We start from the raw sequence: 22576 nt of genomic DNA on the forward strand, positions 1-22576 counted from the left end.
TTTTGTGAAATAATGAGAAGTGCTGGCGCTGCTGTAACATAAAACATAATTGGCATGGCATTCAACACAACTAGGCTATTTATAAATTGTATAATATGTGGCCCCCACTTGCCTCAACATAGTACATGTGTCTAAAACTTTTGCCCATATGCTCTAGTTGCCTGTTTCAGCCTAGTGTGACATCACTAACTCACAGATAAGCACTTGAAACAGAGCGCTGTTAGACTGTGTATTTTGATGGTTATCACCAAAACAACTTGTGAAACCAACACATTCAGAAGTCGGCAAAAAAGTCGCTAGTAAATAAATGTGAATTTTATAAAAAGATTATAAAAATCGGGGGGGAAAAAAGAATTCGCCTAATTTCCAACACTACTTTAAAGTAGTTTGGTATGCTACATGTAATAGCTGATTGGATTACATTTGTGCCTGTTAGCCTAAGTAAGGAGACTTATTTTGGGACTTTTATTTTCTTCACCCATGCAGACTTAGAAACACTGAAGTCCCAAGGACTTCATAGTGAAGATGTCCTTGGGACAATTGGGCCTTTCAAAATCTTTTTGGGTAGTTTGGAGGCCCTTTTAGGCCCATTTGAACTTCCAGATGAGGTAATTTTCTATTTCTTTAAAAAAATAGTTGACTCTATTGTGATTTATTGCAGTTTATATATATATATATTAATATACAGTATTGTTCAAAATAATAGCAGTACAATGTGACTAACCAGAATAATCAAGGTTTTTAGTATATTTTTTATTGCTACGTGGCAAAAAAGTTACCAGTAGGTTCAGTAGATTGTCAGAAAACAAACAAGACCCAGCATTCATGATATGCACGCTCTTAAGGCTGTGCAATTGGGCAATTAGTTGAAAGGGGTGTGTTCAAAAAAATAGCAGTGTCTACCTTTGACTGTACAAACTCAAAACTATTTTGTACAAACATTTTTTTTTTCTGGGATTTAGCAATCCTGTGAATCACTAAACTAATATTTAGTTGTATGACCACAGTTTTTTAAAATTGCTTGACATCTGTGTGGCATGGAGTCAACCAACTTGTGGCACCTCTCAGCTGTTATTCCACTCCATGATTCTTTAACAACATTCCACAATTCATTCACATTTCTTGGTTTTGCTTCAGAAACAGCATTTTTGATATCACCCCACAAGTTCTCAATTGGATTAAGGTCTGGAGATTGGGCTGGCCACTCCATAACATTAATTTTGTTGGTTTGGAACCAAGACTTTGCCCGTTTACTAGTGTGTTTTGGGTCATTGTTTTGTTGAAACAACCATTTCAAGGGCATGTCCTCTTCAGCATAGGGCAACATGACCTCTTCAAGTATTTTAACATATGCAAACTGATCCATGATCCCTGGTATGCGATAAATAGGCCCAACACCATAGTAGGAGAAACATGCCCATATCATGATGCTTGCACCTCCATGCTTCACTGTCTTCACTGTGTACTGTGGCTTGAATTCAGATTTTGGAGGTCGTCTCACAAACTGCCTGTGGCCCTTGGACCCAAAAAGAACAATTTTACTCTCATCAGTCCACAAAATGTTCCTCCATTTCTCTTTAGGCCAGTTGATGTGTTCTTTGGCAAATTGTAACCTCTTCTGCACATGCATCTTTTTTAACAGAGTGACTTTGCGGGGGATTCTTGAAAATAGATTAGCTTCACACAGACGTCTTCTAACTGTCACAGTACTTACAGGTAACTCCAGACTGTCTTTGATCATCCTGGAGGTGATCATTGGCTGAGCCTTTGCCATTCTGGTTATTCTTCTATCCATTTTGATGGTTGTCTTCCGTTTTCTTCCACGTCTCTCTGGTTTTGCTCTCCATTTTAAGGCATTGGAGATCATTTTAGCTGAACAGCCTATCATTTTTTGCACCTCTTTATAGGTTTTCCCCTCTCTAATCAACTTTTTAATCAAAGTACGCTGTTCTTCTGAACAATGTCTTGAACGACCCATTTTCCTCAGCTTTCAAATGCATGTTCAACAAGTGTTGGCTTCATCCTTAAATAGGGGCCACCTGATTCACACCTGTTTCTTCACAAAATTGATGACCTCAGTGATTGAATGCCACACTGCTATTTTTTTGAACACACCCCTTTCAACTAATTCAACTAATTGCCCAATTGCACAGCCTTAAGAGCGTGCATATCATGAATGCTGAGTCTCATTTGTTTTCTGAGAATCTACTGAACCTACTGGTAACTTGTTTGCCACGTAGCAATAAAAAATATACTAAAAACCTTGATTATTCTGGTTAGTCACATTGTACTGCTATTATTTTGAACAATACTGTGTATATATATATATATATATATATATATATATATATATATATATATATATATATATATATATATATAATATTTTATATATGTATTACTTCCCCAGGTAATGGATGCCTTATTTTACATCATGAGCAGGGTAACTCATACCTTTTTACTAAACACTCACTCACTCACTGACATACATGCATACAATTCAAATATAGATTTAACATGATTTAATGACTTAAACCATTTCTCTCCCTCGTTTAGAGCCAGCCTGGGACAGAGGCAATTAAAAGTCAGGCTATGCGCCTGATTTTGGAGGGCAGCTCCAGGGCCAGGAGTACTTATTTCTTAAAAGTAAGAGTTATTTAAATGTTTAAAGTTATTGTTCAGTGCTGCTGAACACATTAGGTGTCAAGTTTATTTATGTTTGTTCATGAATGTTTTCTTTTTTTCCTGTCAGAAAAACATTCTTAAAGGAGCCAGTGCCATCTTCGGGCCCTACTTGCTGGGAGAGTGCCACTGGACCCTCTTTGTAGGTTGCTGTTAGGTTATGCAGAGACTATTATTCGCTAAATAGCATCACACTAGTCATTGTTGCTGTTGTGTCATCCTCATTTGTATTGTTTGAGCTTTTAGTGCTTCACATTTTAAAATAATTTCAATCATTTTCAACACAGATTGGTTGTAATTCTCCTTCAAACCTTTCTCATATGTTTTCCCATCTTTTGTATAGCATTGCAACTTGAAAGAGGGAACGATTACCTACATCGATTCCTTGGGGGAGCAACCACAGCATTGCTTCCAAAATAATGGATAATTGGAGGTACAAGGTTTTTGTATTGCTCTATAAAATGAGATGAAAATTCAGCAGAGATCTCCTTCACAATTATTTTCTCTAATCTTTCAGCTTATTTGCTGCTAGCAGAGGCTTCCAAGGGCCCTGGAAGATGATGAAGAGGGACCATGACTTACAAAACGACTCTTTGTCATGTGGGGTGTTCTCACTAATGGTACAGTTTGGGTCGTTTTCTGCATAATGTTTCTGTTTTCTTTTGAAAATATAAATATTTTTAGTTTTCACTTTATAGCAATTTTGAATGAAAGTTTCAGATCAAATATTAATGGATTTTTGACATGGACACAGTACTACCTTCAGCACACGATACAGGAGTCATGATCATATAATTATTAAATGAGCACCATAATCTTCTCTTGTAATATAGTCCAATTTTTTTTTATTTTTACTACAATTTGTTGTTCACATTTATTATAAGTTACATTATTTCATTAAATAAAATAGACTTTCTGTTGCTCTTTTAGTTTGCAGAAATGATCCTCCAGGGACAACAAGGGCACCTCCAATGCCTCCCTATCGCTCAAGAGCGGGAGAGACTTGGGACTTTGTTGTTCAACTCCCTTGGTAAGTAGTAGACATATGTATGGTATGGGTGCTCCTTATTGAGCTCTGCTGGCTACCTGTAGCTGCCAGCATTAAGTTTAACTTACTGATGATTTGGAGTGGTAGGATTAACTTGTAAATTCGGAGGATGTCATACTTCTGAGTACATTGTTACTACATCATTTCAAGCATAAAATACGACATTAAGTTTGTTCAAAATCAGATGCTATTTATTTACGATCTTTCTTAGAAGGATGAAGTGAATACACTGTCTTGGTTCTATGCACATTGAAATAAGCATGCAGAATTAATCTTTATTTTCATGATTATTATTTGGTTCTTGAAACATTATAATAACATTAAAATGACATTAAGAAACATGTTCATTTCTTTTAGATACGAAGACTCTAAGAAGAAAAAAGGCAAGGGTTAATGATCAAAATATACATACTGTTTCTCAACACATTGTATACTTAACTCAATGTTTTTTTCTCTTTTCTAGGGACAAATCACCAAATCTAAAAATACAGGTAAGAACAGCCACAGACTAGGACTAATTTTAGGTGTATTGAGATTCTAGGCAAGTCTGTTTGGTAAGTAGGGCTGATGTATGTAGACAAGCTACAACCAAACCTAGTATAATTGTTAAAGGGGGGGTGAAATGCTATTTCATGCATACTGAGTTTTTTACACTGTTAAAGAGTTGGATTCCCATGCTAAACATGGACAAAGTTTCAAAAATTAAGTTGTATGTTTGAAGGAGTATTTTTGTTCCAAAAATACTCCTTCCAGTTTGTCACAAGTTTCGGAAAGTTTTTTTTCGAGTATGACTCTGTGTGACATTAGATGGAGCGGAATTTCCTTATATGAGTCCTTAGGGCACTTCTCCCGGAAGAGCGCGCGCTCCCGTATAGCAGAGCACAGACATTCACTGATCAGAGCAAGGTCGTCGCGAAATTTCACAAAAGAAGTGTGTTTTTGGTTGCCAGGGCAAGACAACCCTGCACAGATTACCAAAAAAAAAAAAAAACTGCATTAAAGGGACCAGTGGATGGAGTTTATTTTTACAGAGCATCAACGGAGTTGTGCAAGTGTTTTTGTTTGTTCCCTGCATTTCGAAGATGGCCCAGTTTGAAGCCGGATTTGCACATCGTTTATTTCTTAAGGATAATGCAGTCCCAACGAAAAAGGGTCACGATCGTGTGTTGGAACCGCATGCGGTGAGTAAAACTGCTTCAAATATCTCTGTGTTGTTAACTTAGCTATCGGCGCGTAAGCACATCAAGTAAACAACATGCAATGTTGTCATCAAACTGCACTTTCCACATGTACAACTTAAAAAAAATAAAAAAAAAATAAAAAAAAGACGACATAAAGTGGAACTTAGTCATTTTCCAAAACCGCTAAGCAAATATATACAGTTTCAGTACATACCACATAGGGCTGTGCAAAAAATCAAATGCGATTTTCATGCACCTCTCATCAGTAAAGACGCTCCTGTAATTAGAAGCATATCTCCAGCATGTGCGTTCAGATCAGGGTTGCCAGGTTTTCACATCAACCTGCCCAGTTGCTTCTTAAAACTAGTCCAAAACTAGCCCAATCGCGTTTCCGGGAGGTTTACCGATAAAAATTGCTTCCCGGGGTTAAAATATAAATTTTTGGGAAGGGTTTCCCTGGTAAAATTAGCATTTTAGCGGCTAAATATCACATTGTTGGTATTGGGATTGCTTCAAACCGCGGACATGAAAAACAACCACACACTTGGCAACACTGGTTGCGTATATTTTAACCCCGGGAAGCAATGTTTTATCGGGGAACCTTCTGGAAGCGGGATTGGGCTAGTTTTGAGAAGCAACTGGGCAGGATTTGTTGTGAAAACCTGGCAACCCTGATTTGAACACACGTGCTGGAGATATACTTCTCATTACAGGAGCGTCTCTACTGATGAGATGTACATGAAAATCGCATTAAATTTTTTTTCAGCCCTAAATAGAGACGTCGTTGCTGATGCTGCTCTTGTTAAATTTCAGCCTCTGGATCTGATTCTGGATCATAAATATACGCTGAATCTGACTGTTAGCCATGGTTTGTTTTCTGATGTTTTTTTCCTCACGGTAAAGTCACAGCTTCCAAACGCTCTCAACGCAAAAGCTTACTGGCGCTCGTGATTCTTTAGCTCCGCCCACACGTCACGCCTCCAGGCACTCATGTTTTTCCGGGAAAAATTGGTACAGACTATCTTTCTCTTATGAATATAATAAAACTAAAGACTTTTTGGAGTTATGAAGGATGCAGTACTACTCTATAGGTACTCAAGATTAACAGGATATTGAGTGAAAACGAGCATTTCACCCCCCCCCCCTTTAATGTTAAGTAAATTTGTACCAATGTTCTTCCAAGACGGGTTCTGCTCTTGATTAGCTCAGGTACACACTAGGGCTGCAACTAACAATTATTTTCATAATCGATTAATCGGACGATTATTTTTTCGATTAATCGGATACAGTTTTTTTTTTTTTATTCAGTTTGATTTTTTTGGTTTATTATAACTAAATAAAACCCTAAATCAGGGTATTTATGTTTAAAAGTGTACTTTAAAAAGTGCAAAAGCCACACATTGAGTTTTACTAATATAATCTTTAATTTTTACATTTTAAAACTTTAAACACAAAAGTTTGTCCAGTTTTTAAACAATAAAACTTCTTTAAATATCCAAAATATAAATAAACAAAACAAAATATTGAGTTGTGCTGCTCATATAAACTTCACATTATGAAATTAGGACACAAAGATGTTTGTAATAATATATTAAGCAGCGTATTTTGTTGAAATATCAAAATTATAAATAATAAACAAACAAACATTACTGTTTGATACAGAGGTAGAATGCAGAAGAAGAGGAAAACTGTCACTGTTCAGTGTTGTTCATAACAACATGTTTCTTATTCACTCTTCCAAAACTTTGAATTGGAATGCAAAAATGTCAGCATGTCCACATGCTCCGGGCTGAGGCTAGCTCTCTTTTTGGAAGCTATGTTACCTGCAGCGGAAAACAGACGCTCAGATGGTGTTGAGGAGCTTGGGATACACAAGTAGGATTTAGCTAATTTTGCCAAAGTGGGATATTTATCTTTATTATCTCTCCACCAATCCAAAGGATTTTCTTCCTTGGCTAGGGGCCTCTCACCAAAGTAAGCCAGGACTTCATTTCTTATTTGAGTGTTGAGGTCCTCCTCAGCTTTCTCCTCTCTGCTCTCTTCATCACTGCTGCCTCCAGACTCAAGGAGTGAGTCAAGCAAAGATGTTGAAGGTTCAGCTGCAGTTCTTATGGTTGAGGTGGTAATTTGCTGTTGCACCATCTCCCTTCTTGCTGCAAGTGCTTTAGCTTGCACTTTAGCTTGAACAGTTATAATTTGCTCAGGTGACAGAAATTTCAGTCTTCTGAACCTTGGGTCCAGAGCAGAGGAGAGAACCACAGGATTATCTACCTGATCAAAGAGTGTTTCCTTCCATCTGTTTTGAAGCTGCTCAACTGCTGTGACTTGGAAGGACTTCACTGAAGCTGAATCGTAGGCAGCACCTTCAGTGGACTTCAAGAGCCCTTTCACAAGTGGAGGCAATGAAGAGACTGTTATATATTCCTGCCCACTCATAAAAACAGTGGCACATTCAAATGGCTTAAGAGCAGTGCAAAGCTCTTCAAGCAGACTCCACTGGTCTGGTTTCAAGTCAAGATAGCGTTTGTCTCTGTGAGTGAGGGATGGGTCAGATAGAGTTGCAGTTAAAGGCCACCTCTGTTCAATCATTCTGTTAATCATGTAGAATGTACTGTTCCATCTAGTACTTACATCCTGAACAAGCTTATGCTCAGGTGTGCACATTTGTTTCTGTTTGTCTTTCAGCTTGCTGCAGGCTTGCTCACTTTTTTTGAAATGCTCCACAAGACATCTTGCAGCTCCAACAGCTCTTTGAATGCCTGTGTTCTTTAATGCAGCATTAATCACCAACTGCAAGGTGTGGCCAGTGCAGCGTATACTGCTCCACCCATGTTTCTCCTCCAGTAATTTTGCAGCGGCCACAATGTTCGCACCATTGTCATGTACAATGGCACAAATTTTCTCAGAAGGGATTTCAAACTTGACTGCTACTTCTTCCAACCACTCTGCAATGTTGGTTGAGGTATGTCTGTCTTCGAGTGGCATGGTGGTAAGGCAGACAGATGTAATCTTCCAGTCATTCCCAATGTAATGGCATGTAATGCCAAGGTAAGCTTCAGTGGAAACACTTGTCCATATATCAGTAGTTAAAGCCATTCTACTGTTGGTGGTGTTTATAGCACTCTTGATTTTTTGGAATGCCTCCTGATACTTCCTCTCCATTAATTTTGTGAAGTGGGTCCTTGAGGGAAGAATATATCCTGGGTTGAGTGTGCCTACCATTTTTTTGAATCCTTCATCTTTCACCATTGACATTGGCCGCATGTCAGTTACCAACATATTAAGTATGACATCTGTTACAATGGCTGCTTGTTGAGGAGTGCATGGGGGATTTCTCCTCTGAACAAATTCACTTATGGTGAGCTGTTTCTTTCTGAAATAAAAAAACAACATTTGAGTATGCAAGGAGAGACAATTTATGTATAAATCAATATTTGCATTGTTTTTAATGATAATTACTGTTGGCAAGTTGACAACCATGATTAATGAAAAAAAAAATCAAAATTATATACAACATATTATGTTTTAACAATTTTTGGTAAAACAAATTTACACAGACATGATGTTCAGATGTAAAGATATAAACCAAAACATCTAAAATATATAATAAATTAAATTTTTATTTAAAATTAAATGAATAAGGATATATTGATCAATTAAATATAGAAAGAATGAAAACAAGCGTGTGAACGTAGTAGAGCCGCAGTAGATCGAAACTTTTTAAAAACTTTTTATTACATGGCTTGGTTGAATTCCAATGTAGAATGCGATCTGTTATTTCTTGATAACAGACCGCTCGCTGCGAAATATAACACATTGTTGCCATGAAAAACAGAGCGTTGCTATGGACGCAGGATTCTAACCGTAGAGACGAAACTGACTATTTTCTTTAGTGAAAGCAATACAATCGTTTTTAAATCAATAAACTCAGGACAGGAAAAATTATGCATTCGCTAAAAACCACTGACTACAGTGACTAAAAAAACAATATTTTACTACTGCTGTTATTAACTGCCTTTATATTTAATTTGCCTTTAACCATTTAATTTAAACTATTTCTGCGGTAGCGCTATTATAATGCATCACTATGTTGCGAGCGAACTGATTTCGCAACCTGATGCTCGAGACAAAATAGATTTAGTGTGACTGTCCCGAAGTTGGTAAACAAAGCTGTTTACACAGTAGCATTGAATTAAACCAGACTATACTATTTTCACATCTTCATATAATGAGAATATAGGCTACAGTTTTTGCTTACCGTGCTGATGTTTCACCTTCATCCGTGACAACGTGTTTCCTCTTCATGTGTTCGTGCATTACTGTGGTACTTCCATGCCACACAAGCTCAGCTTTGCATAACTTGCAGATTGCAGTCTTATTTGCTGCATTTAATGTAAAATGCTCTCATGCCTTAGATGACTTGGGGCGCACACTTTTTTCTGCCGCCGATTGATCTGTCATTTCTCTCCGATTACTCTCTGCATTTTCGCGTGTGACTGTTGTCATGAAAGTGATGTCTTCAGTAACGCTCCCCGTGACGTGAGCAGACCAACTAATCGACAATGACATTCGTTGACAACGATTTTCATAATCGATTATTATCGATTTTATCGATTAGTTGTTGCAGCCCTAGTGTACACACACACACACACACACACACACACAGTCTTAAATACAGTAGATGGTGATCAGCATTCAAGTCACTCACTCACAACATACATGTAGGGATCTTTTCAGTAAGCAGTTGTGTCTTTGATGTATTAACTTTGCTGTTAGGAAAGTACAGAGATCTTTCTTTTGAAACAGTTTGTTCCCTAAATGCTGTTCTCTGATTGGTCTTAAATTTAGTAGATGGTGGCCTTGCACAGGAATCTGAGTCCACAGAGGGTGAACAAGGTAGAAAGATACTGTATTCATGGTCAGCATTCGAGTCACTCACTTACAACATACATGTAGGGATCTTTTCAGTAAGCAGTTGTGTCTTTGATGTATTAACTTTGCTGTTAGGAAAGTACAGAGATCTTTCTTTTGAAACAGTTTGTTCCCTGAATGCTGTTCTCTGATTGGTCTTAAATTTAGTAGACGGTGGCCTTGCACAGGAATCTGAGTCCACAGAGGGTGAACAAGGTAGGAAGATACTGTATTTATGGTCCGCATTCGAGTCACTCACTTACAACATACATGTAGGGATCTTTTCAGTAAACAGTTGTGTCTTTGATGTATAAACTTTGCTGTTAGGAAAGTACAGAGATCTTTCTTTTGAAACAGTTTGTTCCCTGAATGCTATTTTCTGATTGGTCTTAAAGGAGAACTCTGGTCAATTTTAAAATTGAGCTCATTTTTTGGTAAATTTGGAGTGCTGTCAATACAGAGAACAACAACAAAAATCGGTGTTGCCTACACCATGTTATCCTCTTTTTAAAATTTGCACCCTGTTAAGTTCAATGGGGCAAGTTTTAAACCTGCTTTTACCCTCTTAACATCCTTGATGTGTCATTACAATTGCACAGCCAATGTGAGTGATTCCTTCAGAGTGAACACGAGTGAATCTGACTGCAGTAGATGTGAAAGATATGGATAAAAATTATGTTATTTAAGCCATTAAATATTTAAAAAATTTGAAGCGCGCAAATCATTCATTTGCCAACAAAAATAAGTGCAAAAGAACACGCAAAGTAGTTTCCCGATTTGTTACATGACAGTGGAGCCAAATTATATTGTGTGAACTTTCAAAAACATTTGGTTTGATGAAATAGAGAAAAAAAAAGTTGATTACCCCAACACCCCCTTCTCACTAGGCTACTAACACTGTTGTAGCTTCATTCAGAAGTTGATGCAACTTTACAGTTGTAAGATTGCACTTTTTTGTTACAGAACAGTACCAAAAACTTACAGTTGTAATTATATTAGTTGTATGTAAAATAATTTACGTTGCAGTAAGAGATTGCAACTTAAATATTCTGTGATTTAGTATGCTCGCTTATCATAGGAAGTAATAAGAAATTACTCTTTACATTATGGTAGTAGCCTAGTGAGTATAAGGTGTTGGGGGTGTTTGTTGTACTGCTCTGGTATTGTGGTAAAAATGAATTTTAGCCATTGGTTCTTCTGATCTTCATTCTTTGGCAGTGAAAATAAAACAAACTTGCCTTTCCAATTAAAAACACCTTGTCTCCTCGACATGATGCTATCACACCAAACAGAGCGTCTGTGTGTGGGGGGTGGGGCAGTTCAGAGTTCCGTTTGTCCCAAGACGGTAGGCGGAGTTTATTATGCAAAGTGTTCTAGTGATGTACATAGAGATGGGCAAAAGATTTGAAATCTATAACGACTCGTTTCAGCGATTCAGAGTCGACTCCTTACTTTAGAAGCCAATAACTTTATAAATCGTGTACTTTTTGGTTTAATTACTTTGCACATTGTTTAAGCTGCAGTAGGGAACTTTTGTAAAAATATATTTAAAAAAAAAATGTAAACCTGTCATTATGTCCTGACAGTAGAATATGAGACCGATAATCTGTGAAAAAAATCAAGCTCCTCTGGCTCCTCCCAGTGGTCCTATTGCCATTTGCAGAAAGTCATTCGCTCCTGGTAAAAAACAACCAATCAGAGCTGCGGTCCGTAAATTTGTTTGAGTTCAAAATGTAGAAAAATGTATATAATAAGCGAGTACACCATGAATCCATTTCCAAACTGTGTTTTTAGCTTGTCCTAAATCACTAGGGTGCAGCTATAATAAGTGTTTATATTCGGACTATTTTAGATTTATTCGGGGGTACCGCGGCGGAGTAACCCAGTACGTTTGTGATTCTTCATAGACATAAACAGAGAGAAGTAGCTCCGGCTACAATGTTCTTCCGCAAGACGCAAGCAGTTCTGTTTATTAACCGCTAGAGCATCAAAAGTTCCCTACTGCAGCTTTTACACTGATGGACAGCTACATCATACACTGTAATACAGGTAATACAACTCCCCATACAGACGAGGCATTTATACTTGACACAACTGTTTCGTTTTAGACTGAAACCAGACCATACAACTGATTTAGACGCGCAAACTGGGTGCCGGTGTGATGAGATGTACTACTAATATCCATCTGCTCGGGCAGATTCGACTCAAAGTCATGCATCTTCGGAGGCTCGCGCGCTTTTACAAACACATCATTTTTGCCGCGCGTGCGCCTCCTCATCCAGAGATGCATGACTTTGAGCCGAATCTGCCCGAGCAGACGGATATTAGTTTTTTTATTACCTTCACGCTCGAGTATAAACAAGGTTTTACAGCTCAGCCACTTGTTTTTTTCATGTTTTTTTGCAAGTGGTAGATCTTGGTTTACATTAGGACTTTGGATGTGATCTTAGGCTTGAAAAGGTTGGTGACCACTGCATAACGCAAACCCAGTCAAATGTTTGACTGCAGTATATTCTATTCTATGTGCCTTATAATCCGGTGGGCCCTATATATGAAAACAGTTCTAAAATAGGCCATTCATTGAAGGTGCGCCTTATAATCCGGTGCACCTTATAGTGCGGAAAATACGGTATATTAGACTGGGTATAACCCTCAGTGTTGCACACTATTATATTTAAATTTGCTCTGCAGTTATGTCTGGCCCTGAGAAATAACCTTCTTGGGAGGTACCAATGAATGTAGACAATCGAAAAATGTTTCTGTGTACAAGGGAGGAACACGTTTGGCTCGGTATGTTTTCAAAGTCCGTAACTGTGATTGCGCGGGGTCAAACTCACTGTATGAAATGAAGTAGGTGGGGCTGGTAACTAGGTTATCAGAAGTACACAGAAGGAATTTTTAAGCAGAAATATGTTTCTCCACAGACAATTACTTATTTCCCAAATTTAGGTAAACTCCTGCTCTTGTACAGTATTGTTCAAAATAATAGCAGTAAAATGTGACTAACCAGAATAATCAAGGTTTTTAGTATATTTTTTATTGCTACGTGGCAAACAAGTTACCAGTAGGTTCAGTAGATTGTCAGAAAACAAACAAGACCCAGCATTCATGATATGCACGCTCTTAAGGCTGTGCAATTGGGCAATTAGTTGAAAGGGGTGTGTTCAAAAAAATAGCAGTGTCTACCTTTGACTGTACAAACTCAAAACTATTTTGTACAAACATTTTTTTTTCTGGGATTTAGCAATCCTGTGAATCACTAAACTAATATTTAGTTGTATGACCACAGTTTTTTAAAACTGCTTGACATCTGGGTGGCATAGAGTCAACCAACTTGTGGCACCTCTCAGCTGTTATTCCACTACACGATTCTTTAACAACATTCCACAATTCATTCACATTTCTTGGTTTTGCTTCAGAAACAGCATTTTTGATATCACCCCACAAGTTCTCAATTGGATTAAGGTCTGGAGATTGGGCTGGCCACTCCATAACATTAATTTTGTTGGTTTGGAACCAAGACTTTGCCCGTTTACAAGTGTGTTTTGGGTCATTGTCTTGTTGAAACAACCATTTCAAGGGCATGTCCTCTTCAGCATAGGGCAACATGACCTCTTCAAGTATTTTAACATATGCAAACTGATCCATGATCCCTGGTATGCGATAAATAGGCCCAACACCATAGTAGGAGAAACATGCCCATATCATGATGCTTGCACCTCCATGCTTCACTGTCTTCACTGTGTACTGTGGCTTGAATTCAGAGTTTGGGGGTCGTCTCACAAACTGCCTGTGGCCCTTGGACCCAAAAAGAACAATTTTACTCTCATCAGTCCACAAAATGTTCCTCCATTTCTCTTTAGGCCAGTTGATGTGTTCTTTGGCAAATTGTAACCTCTTCTGCACATGCATCCTTTTTAACAGAGTGACTTTGCGGGGGATTCTTGAAAATAGATTAGCTTCACACAGACGTCTTCTAACTGTCACAGTACTTACAGGTAACTCCAGACTGTCTTTGATCATCCTGGAGGTGATCATTGGCTGAGCCTTTGCCATTCTGGTTATTCTTCTATCCATTTTGATGGTTGTCTTCCGTTTTCTTCCACGTCTCTCTGGTTTTGCTCTCCATTTTAAGGCATTGGAGATCATTTTAGCTGAACAGCCTATCATTTTTTGCACCTCTTTATAGGTTTTCCCCTCTCTAATCAACTTTTTAATCAAAGTACGCTGTACTTCTGAACAATGTCTTGAACGACCCATTTTCCTCGGCTTTCAAATGCATGTTCAACAAGTGTTGGCTTCATCCTTAAATAGGGGCCACCTGATTCACACCTGTTTCTTCACAAAATTGATGACCTCAGTGATTGAATGCCACACTGCTATTTTTTTGAACACACCCCTTTCAACTAATTCAACTAATTGCCCAATTGCACAGCCTTAAGAGCGTGCATATCATGAATGCTGGGTCTCATTTGTTTTCTGAGAATCTACTGAACCTACTGGTAACTTGTTTGCCACGTAGCAATAAAAAATATACGAAAAACCTTGATTATTCTGGTTAGTCACATTGTACTGCTATTATTTTGAACAATACTGTAACTCTTGTAAGGACAGGTGCATATCATATTCCTAAGCCTTTACAAAAGCTCATAACAGCCTCTTACATGGCTCATCATGCTAACATGGCACAAAATTCCTACTTGCAGCACCTTTTCTGTGGAATAAATCTTTAAAAGTCCCCAGCTTCCACCTAGATATACTGGGCCAAAGTCAGTAATACTGAGTCATGTCTTAAGAAGCTGTTAGGAATAAGTTATTTAAAACCCTTTTTAAGGTGTCACGTATATGTTCTCCTGTACCTAAAGTGTGACCTACCAACATTTCTACAAGGTAGAAGATTGTTTTAACTGTATAAGCCTGCTTAAAATCTCCACTGATATTGCAGATATAAAGTGACTAGGGAGGAACTGGTTAGAAGGTGTGGGCCACCAGGGGGCTATTTGCCCAATGCTCTGGTGGCCTACTTGAGGAAAGGCAAGAGCCAAAAAGAGGAGCTCATGGCCAAGTTGCACGACCCACAGGTTGAGCCAGGACCACGAATCAGGCTGTCAACAAGTGTCAGCAAGTTGTGTGAAGGTAACTGAGGTCTAGAGGTTAAGAACATGATGTGCAAGAGTTTAAGGGCAGTGAACCACCCATCACTTCACACAGCTGGTATAAGAATCTTTTCTAAATAGTCTGGTTAGGCGGAAATCTTTGATATCATTAAGATTTTTGTAATTTTGCACTATTTTGGCATGATGTGAAGGCATTGAAATTGGTTCTTGTTACACACAATACAAACACATTTCCAGAAATACCTATTCTGCATGACATTGGGCAGTGATTTTAATTCTTTTTTACCTTGAGTACCACCTCAGAAAATATTAGGCTTTTCCAATACCACCATCTTACATTTACAGTAGTATGGCATGCAATCGGGGTGAAATTGAAACCTCACTGTGATGTCAAATCATAAGAATAAGACAAATAGCAAAAATATTTTTTAATTTTCAAATCTTGTTTTACAAGTTGTATTATTTATTGTGATTATTGCATCATTAAACTAATCACTTAGAAGTTGCCACCAACACGGATGCACATAGATAATTAATTCTGATATATGTTTTTGGTTGCAGAAAACAGTGAGATAGGAGGTTGGGTAAACATTTTTTGTTTATAGAAGCTATCTCGTTATCGTGTCTTATGTCTCCGTAAGATGTTAGCCCACTTAAATGAAGATGAAGATTTTGGGACAAGTAGGCTCAGAAAGAATCCACCTTGCCTTTGTATTACTGAGAGGTCTTGAATTAACAGGACTTACCTCTTCCCCAAGTAACATTAGGCTGTAATTATGAAATTTTCATAGATCTTCTCAACTAGGCGGACTCATCAAATGGCATCATCAAGGCACTTTCACATGTTGATCAGAACTTTTTTGGAATGACTGAATCTCGTTTCTGTCTTTAACAGTCTATACTCCATTCTTAGTTTGACAAAAATAAAACATTTTTGTACTCTCTTGCACTTTGTATTTGTAGAAGAATGTCTGGCCCTTGCAGAGGATGTAAATTACATGGGTTTTAAATACCTACCAATTCAAAAAATTGGCCAGGCTTGCCTGGAGGAGGACCAACATCTTGAGGCCATCGTCAAGGCCCAACACTGCAGGTTCATTGATCTGTTGTTACCAATGCCAGTATGCAAGATTAAAAAGGCTTAGACCTACATATGCATTACATCACCTTTACCACTGCTCTTTATGTCAATAACATCTGTTTTTAACACTTTTGCAGGCAGACACTAACAAGGATAAAGACCGCGATGGAGGCCAACTGGTCCTATTACAACCTCGCTACGCATGGCCTTGGGCCAGAAATGTTGAAGGGTGCGTTTTCTTTAATTGATGCGTGCCTGGTCGAGGCAGAGAACCTCCACTGCCTCCAGAAGTAAATAAAGCATGTCAATTTTGAAGTGGTATCAGCATTTATGGGTAGCCTTGACAAAGTAATAGTCTTTATGGTTTACTGAGTAAACCACTTTGCACAATATAGATGTGATTTAACCCTTGTGTTGACTTAGGGTGAAATTGACTCGTTTTAATTTTTTTTTTTATATATATCAGAAAATATGGGACGTAAAAATAAACACTGAAAATGTGTAAAAGAAATAATTTAAAATGTTGGAAAAAGCAAGAACAAACTGTGAAAAAATGGCGTCAAACGTTGAAGAAAGTGTTTTTTTTCTCAAGGTTGACGAGAATACAACACAAGGGAGAAAACATAGTTTGCTAAATACATGTTAAGTTAAACCATTTGAATGTATGGAAAGTCTTGGTTTTGGACTGAAAATGTATCAAAGCATCAAAGTTATAAAGCGATTTTCTTTATTTGTAATTGTGAGTACATTTTTCTTGGGGATCAATACTTTTACTGAATTACGGGACCTGTGTACTTCACCACTCTGCTGGTATAATTTACATTTCATATTGGTAAAACACTACTATTGCTTCTGCCATTAAATGTAAGAAGTCTATACATTTCCCAAAACTTCATAAAATTTTGATTTAATTATCAGTATTTTATTTACCTGATCAACTGCCAAGAAAATTCATCAACCAATCAAGACGGGCGCTTTCACATGCAAACAATGAGACCTCCAGAATAACAGAATTAAGTTCTTCTTGCTCTTCTTTTGTTTTTAAAGTTCTCAACTACTGCTCTCTGCAGTCTAGCTTTTTTAATTTTTTTACGGTAACCATGTAAAGGGGTAATTATCCTTTTTCTGGACACAGCAGTGACTTTTCCAAAAGCCAGCTTGTGTGCTCTTTGGATGGTATTGTACAGTTCAGGGGTATGTTCAAATGCTTCGGACTTGCTCCACTCTAGTAGGTCTGATAACATGGACTGTATGGGAGGATTCCCATGGGAGGCTTCAGACACTGGTACATTTTCTCTGGGGTCTGTGAGAATGTCTTGAGGCTCGAGGACATGCGTGACATGTATGCAAACACATCTTTCTCCAAAACTATTAGCAATGCATGTGCACAAAGTCGGAGTTTTCCTATTCACAATACTCATAGTCCCATCACTATTGAAGATGGTTATTTCATCTTCAGTCTGCTGATAGAGACGGAGGCTGATGATTTCTAGCGCTTTTTTATTCCGCATTTTTTCAATGTCAATACCTCTCCTGCCTACCTCCATCTTCACCAAGAGAAGATGTTTGCATATGTTTCCCATCCGGAAATCGGTGCATTCACACGTGAAGTGTAACAAGTTAACTTTGTAGGCTGTGTTGGTCGACTGTGACGGCACAAAGCACTGCCCCGCTTCTATGTCCAAATCTTTGCCAACACCATTTTTAAATAGCAGCGCAGCAGCCTGGTGAGCAGTAGAGCTGGATAATGTCAGTCGTCCTGCTTCGCTGAGGCCATCCATGTAGCTGCAGTAATGAAAAACAAGACACAAATTTGGAATTACAGTAAAATAGTAGCCTTTTGCCTCAGATAGGACAGTGGGGAGCGACAGGACACCAGTGTGTGAGAGTGTGCCCTAGCTAGCTGCAACACAGGTAAGGGCACCATCACAAACTTTTAAATGGCACACATTTTGCATATTCTGACTGGATGGCCAATAACTTATGCAATACCATAAACTCATAACCATACAGTATATTGGCCCTTATTGTTGGATAGATTTTAGCTAAATGCAAGTTTCATTGTGTAGTCATTGCCATGGTGATGGTTTTCTAGTGCAACAGCTCCATAAAAAAATTAATTCACTGTTAAGACTGTGAGAGGGTGGCAAGCTTCATGAAAGTAGCTGCGTCTCATTTTATTTTATTCTATAACAGGCTGAAATAGCCATTTGGCAAAATTGACATTCCCTGTTAGAGAGATTACTAACCTGTAATACTTTTCTACATCTCAACATAGCAAAAGCAGAAGTTGGTCGACTCTTCGGTTTGCCTGGCCTCGCAGGAACTGGTATTTCAACGTAAGGAAGAATCTTTAAGACAGAAAAGGCATGAAAAACATGAAAAGCTTGACAATTACAAATCTGACACCCACCATACCATTGGCTTCCTATCAAATTGGGAGAAAATAATTGAATACCAATACAAAATAAACTAGCAGTGTAAAACACTGATTCCTACATATTTTTTCTGACTTTAGTGAAACTTCGCTCATTCAACCTAAAGAGCTGCATTAACTGCTTATTTGGGGAATATAGATTTTTCATGGTAAACTTTGCCTCAGGCCACGAGGTGAGCCGGCCTTGAGGTAAGACATAACGTTCAGTGCATAGTAAGTCAGTGTTCAATATGTGGTATTAGATAGGCCCATGCCATTTTGAAAAAAGCTAGTAGATACTGGCACTATATTTGCGTGCATAATTCTGGGGCCATGATGTTAGCAACACCCCGATGTTTTAAGCAAATACTCTGATCCCAATATGAAAATAAATTGTAAATATTATTGGCAAATTTAAGTAAAATACCTTTCAGCCTTGTTGTTTGTCTCACTGCTGCAGTGATAGAACGTTCTGCCAAAGTTTACCCACAGCTCCGCATAGGTAAACCAATTTGTCTTCAGATAGGTTGTTACATGGGGACTATCCAAAAAGGTGTCGATCTCACTGCATTTCTTGGCAGATACAATGAGAAACTCTTCCTCCTTAGGGGAAAAACACATTTAATCTGAGATGCTTATATACAAACCTTAAAAAGAAAAAGCATAAATAATTGTAAACTCACTAGTATGTACACTACAGAATGCATAATTTGGTCAGGACCACTTAGTTGCACTGGGGTTATGAATGTAAGAAAATATAGTACCGTCAGACATGCTTTCATTGATGCCATGGCATGAATGACCACATTTCTTTGTTCAGGTGTCAGGTGACCTCCATCTGTCTTCACAAGCCACCGGTTAACAGCCTGTAACAGCATAAATTGCTTCAGATGCACATTAGGGTATGTTATTTCACCCAGTCACGTGGCAGTTAGTTTCCATTGCTTGGCCAAAAGGGAGTTTATGCTATTGTACTGCAATGTAACTCTGTATATATCCCAAATTTTCATGTTTCATGCAAGTAGAATTCAGGATTTGAAATAAGCATATACTGCAAACTGTAAGTATTTATGTCACAACCACCTGCAATTACACTGCAGACCACTAGTTGATTGAGCGCGCTCCCGTATAGCGAGGCTGAGCACAGACATTTCACTGATCAGAGCGATTCACTGATCAGAGCGAGAGCGTCGCGAAAAGTCACAAAAGAAGTGTGTTTTTGTTTGCCAGGGTAAGACACCCTGCACAGATCACCAAAAAAAAAAAAAAAAAAACGCATTAAGGGACCAGTGGATGGAGTTTATTTTTACAGAGCATCAACGGAGTTGTGCAAGTGTTTTTGTTTGTTCCCTGCATTTCGAAGATGCTTGTTTTACAAACAAGGCCCAGTTTGACGACGGATTTGCGTATCGTTTATTTCTTAAGGATGATGCAATCCCAACGAAAAAGTCACGATTGTGTGTTGGAACCGCAGTCGGTGAGTAAAACTGCTTAAAATATCTCTGCCTCCTTGTTAGTGCGTCCCCTCCCATGCCGGAGACCCGGGTTCGAGCCCCGCTTTTTGGAGTTATGAAGGATGCAGTACTACTCTATAAGTACTCAAGATTAACAGGATATTGAGTGAAAACGAGCATTTCACCCCCCCTTTAAATATACAGTACAGTTAAAGATTACACTTGTTTACACACCCACCACAATGTCAACTGCACAACATTGTAGATTTAAATGTCACAAATAGTGATATTGTATATTCATCGACTTACCTGAAGCACATGGAACCAACAAAGGAGAAGCTTTGCATTTGGGAAAATGCTTTTAATAGCATTAAGCACTCTCAAGTCACGGTCCATCATCACTGACCTGTAACATTGAAAAAGAAACAAAAGAGGAAAAAGTTGCACCACACCCAAAAGCATACATTAGACAAAGTGTATTGTATACAGTGTAAACATTGTATCAAGAAAATTTAGAATCGTGAGTTAAGAACCTAGTGAGATCCAAAATTCAAAAGCTGTAGCTCAGTGCAGTAGTATTTTCAGATTCAAAGTCAAACATGCATATTTCCTGTTGTTCCAATTACAAAGAAAATAATAAATACAGTATAACATAAATAATGCCAACATTTGACTGACCTTGGATAGAAGCTTGGGTTACTCAATTGAAGCTTCTGTAGGCAGAGGCTTACTGTTGCAATAGTTTCCTTGCTCAGGATAAAATAGGCAAATGGCTCGCCTCTTCCAGTCTTGTTTATCATTAACAGTGCATAAAATGCATACCCGTAGGCTGTTATGCCTTTGTATGAAGCATCCATGAAAACCATTGGATGAGGGTTCTCTTCCAAAAGTTGTTTTTGAAATGGTGTTTGTACAACTAAAATGAATGGTTGTTCATTGTGAAGTGGCTGATAAAAACAGATGTTGTCTCTGAGTTCCATGGAAACCAAATGGTCCACACTGACAGAATCACTGTCACCCACACCTCTGAGGTTTTTCTTTAAAAGCCTAATGTCATTAGGGGTTAAGTAAAACCGGCTTTTTTGTCCACATGCCCATTTTGTTGAGCCCAATCATAGCTTTTTATTAAGATCTCAGAAGTAGAACAACCCTGTTGAAACCATATTTCAATGAGGGAATGCAGGTCTGGGTGGATGCGGTTTTTCTCTTTAGAATTAGCCTCGTCATGGCCAGTGTGCTGTAGCATCTTTTGGATTATAGCACCTGATATTCCGGCATCTGTGATGACTTTGAAAGAGATGTATGCCTTGCAAGAATTGGCCCGAGTTTGTGTGGCTTCTCCATTACTTTTGCCTGCAGCGTGATTCCCACGGTCACAGCCATAGTAATAATAGTCCTGCCGGCGGCAGACTGGGGGTCTGAAGTAGCAATGCTCCTTCTCCTGCACTTCTTTAATGTAACCCTCCATGAACTCCTTGGCATCCCCCCTAATAACAACATCTTGGTTGACCCTGGAGTCATGTGGCTTCTTCAACCGTTTTTTAACACCATTCACCCAATGTGTCGCCATATTCTGAAATTAGTAAAGACACTATACTTGAACATTTTTGGAGAAACACAGGCTAAACATCAAACTGATCGGTCCTGATAAATATTTAACTAACAAAGTCGAAGAAGAAGATTTTTCATCTTCTCTTTTCTATTTTACAAGTCTTGGCTGCATTTATCTCTCCCCTGACTTTTTCGCTTGATGGAAATTTGAGCCCTCAATAAAGTCTTCCAGGCAGCGCTGCATATTATACAAACTACTAATATACTAAATAATACATAAAAAATATGACTTCTGCCCTGAGACCAGAGAAGACAGCTGACTCCCTTTTGTCCAACTATGTTGCCCTGAGAACAGAAAAATGACTTCTGCCCTCAGACCAGGAGAGTTTCACCATCCTGCCCTCAGAACCACTTCTGCCCTGAGACCAGGAGAGATTCGCCGTCCTGCCCTCAGACCACTTCTGCCCTGAGACCAGGAGGGATTCACCGTCCTGCCCTCAGACCACTTCTGCCCTGAGACCAGGAGGGATTCACCGTCCTGCCCTCAGACCACATCTGCCCTGAGACCAGGAGGGATTCACCGTCCTGCCCTCAGACCACTTCTGCCCTGAGACCAGGAGGGATTCACCGTCCTGCCCTCAGACCACATCTGCCCTGAGACCAGGAGGGATTCACCGTCCTGCCCTCAGACCACTTCTGCCCTGAGACCAGGAGGGATTCACCGTCCTGCCCTCAGACCACTTCTGCCCTGAGAGCAGGAGAGATTCATCTGCCCTGGGACAAAATTGTGGGAAACCTATGGAATGCCAAAGCTGACTTTATTATATATAAAAAAATACATAAATATAAGAAAAAATTAAAAAAAAGTACAAATAAATATTTATACTTTTATTACCTTATTTATGTATAATTGTATTTTTCACACTTTTATTTATTTATACATTTGTTTATTTCCACATTTATTTATTTCCACATTTCTCTGTCCGTATGCTAATGAGGGGGGCATGTTTTACCTCAGACATCAGCAATCGAGCTCAGAGTGGCAGTGCTGAAGCTTTGAGGCCACAGTGACATCCTGTATAAATAAATCTTGTGGAAATAAATAAGTTGAAATAAATAAATGTGTGAAAAAAAA

At 38.5% G+C, this 22576-nt stretch overlaps 3 long non-coding RNA genes across 3 annotated transcripts; all 3 read left to right on the forward strand.

Annotated features, from left to right (window-relative positions):
- The first annotated feature begins 486 nt into the window (after positions 1–486).
- Positions 487–2582, forward strand: LOC113048438 (uncharacterized). The gene is made up of 3 exons (XR_003276484.1): positions 487–608; positions 2411–2443; positions 2557–2582. It is a non-coding gene; the product is annotated as an uncharacterized LOC113048438 (long non-coding RNA).
- LOC113048436 (uncharacterized) lies at positions 2579–3063 on the forward strand. The gene is made up of 3 exons (XR_003276482.1): positions 2579–2646; positions 2753–2824; positions 3026–3063. It is a non-coding gene; the product is annotated as an uncharacterized LOC113048436 (long non-coding RNA).
- Positions 3064–3197: 134 nt separating this feature from the next.
- LOC113048434 (uncharacterized) lies at positions 3198–4130 on the forward strand. The gene is made up of 3 exons (XR_003276480.1): positions 3198–3302; positions 3613–3712; positions 4088–4130. It is a non-coding gene; the product is annotated as an uncharacterized LOC113048434 (long non-coding RNA).
- Positions 4131–22576: the final 18446 nt, after the last annotated feature.

Source organism: Carassius auratus, chromosome 29 (genome assembly GCF_003368295.1).
Source record: "Carassius auratus strain Wakin chromosome 29, ASM336829v1, whole genome shotgun sequence".
Lineage (NCBI taxonomy): Eukaryota > Metazoa > Chordata > Actinopteri > Cypriniformes > Cyprinidae > Carassius > Carassius auratus.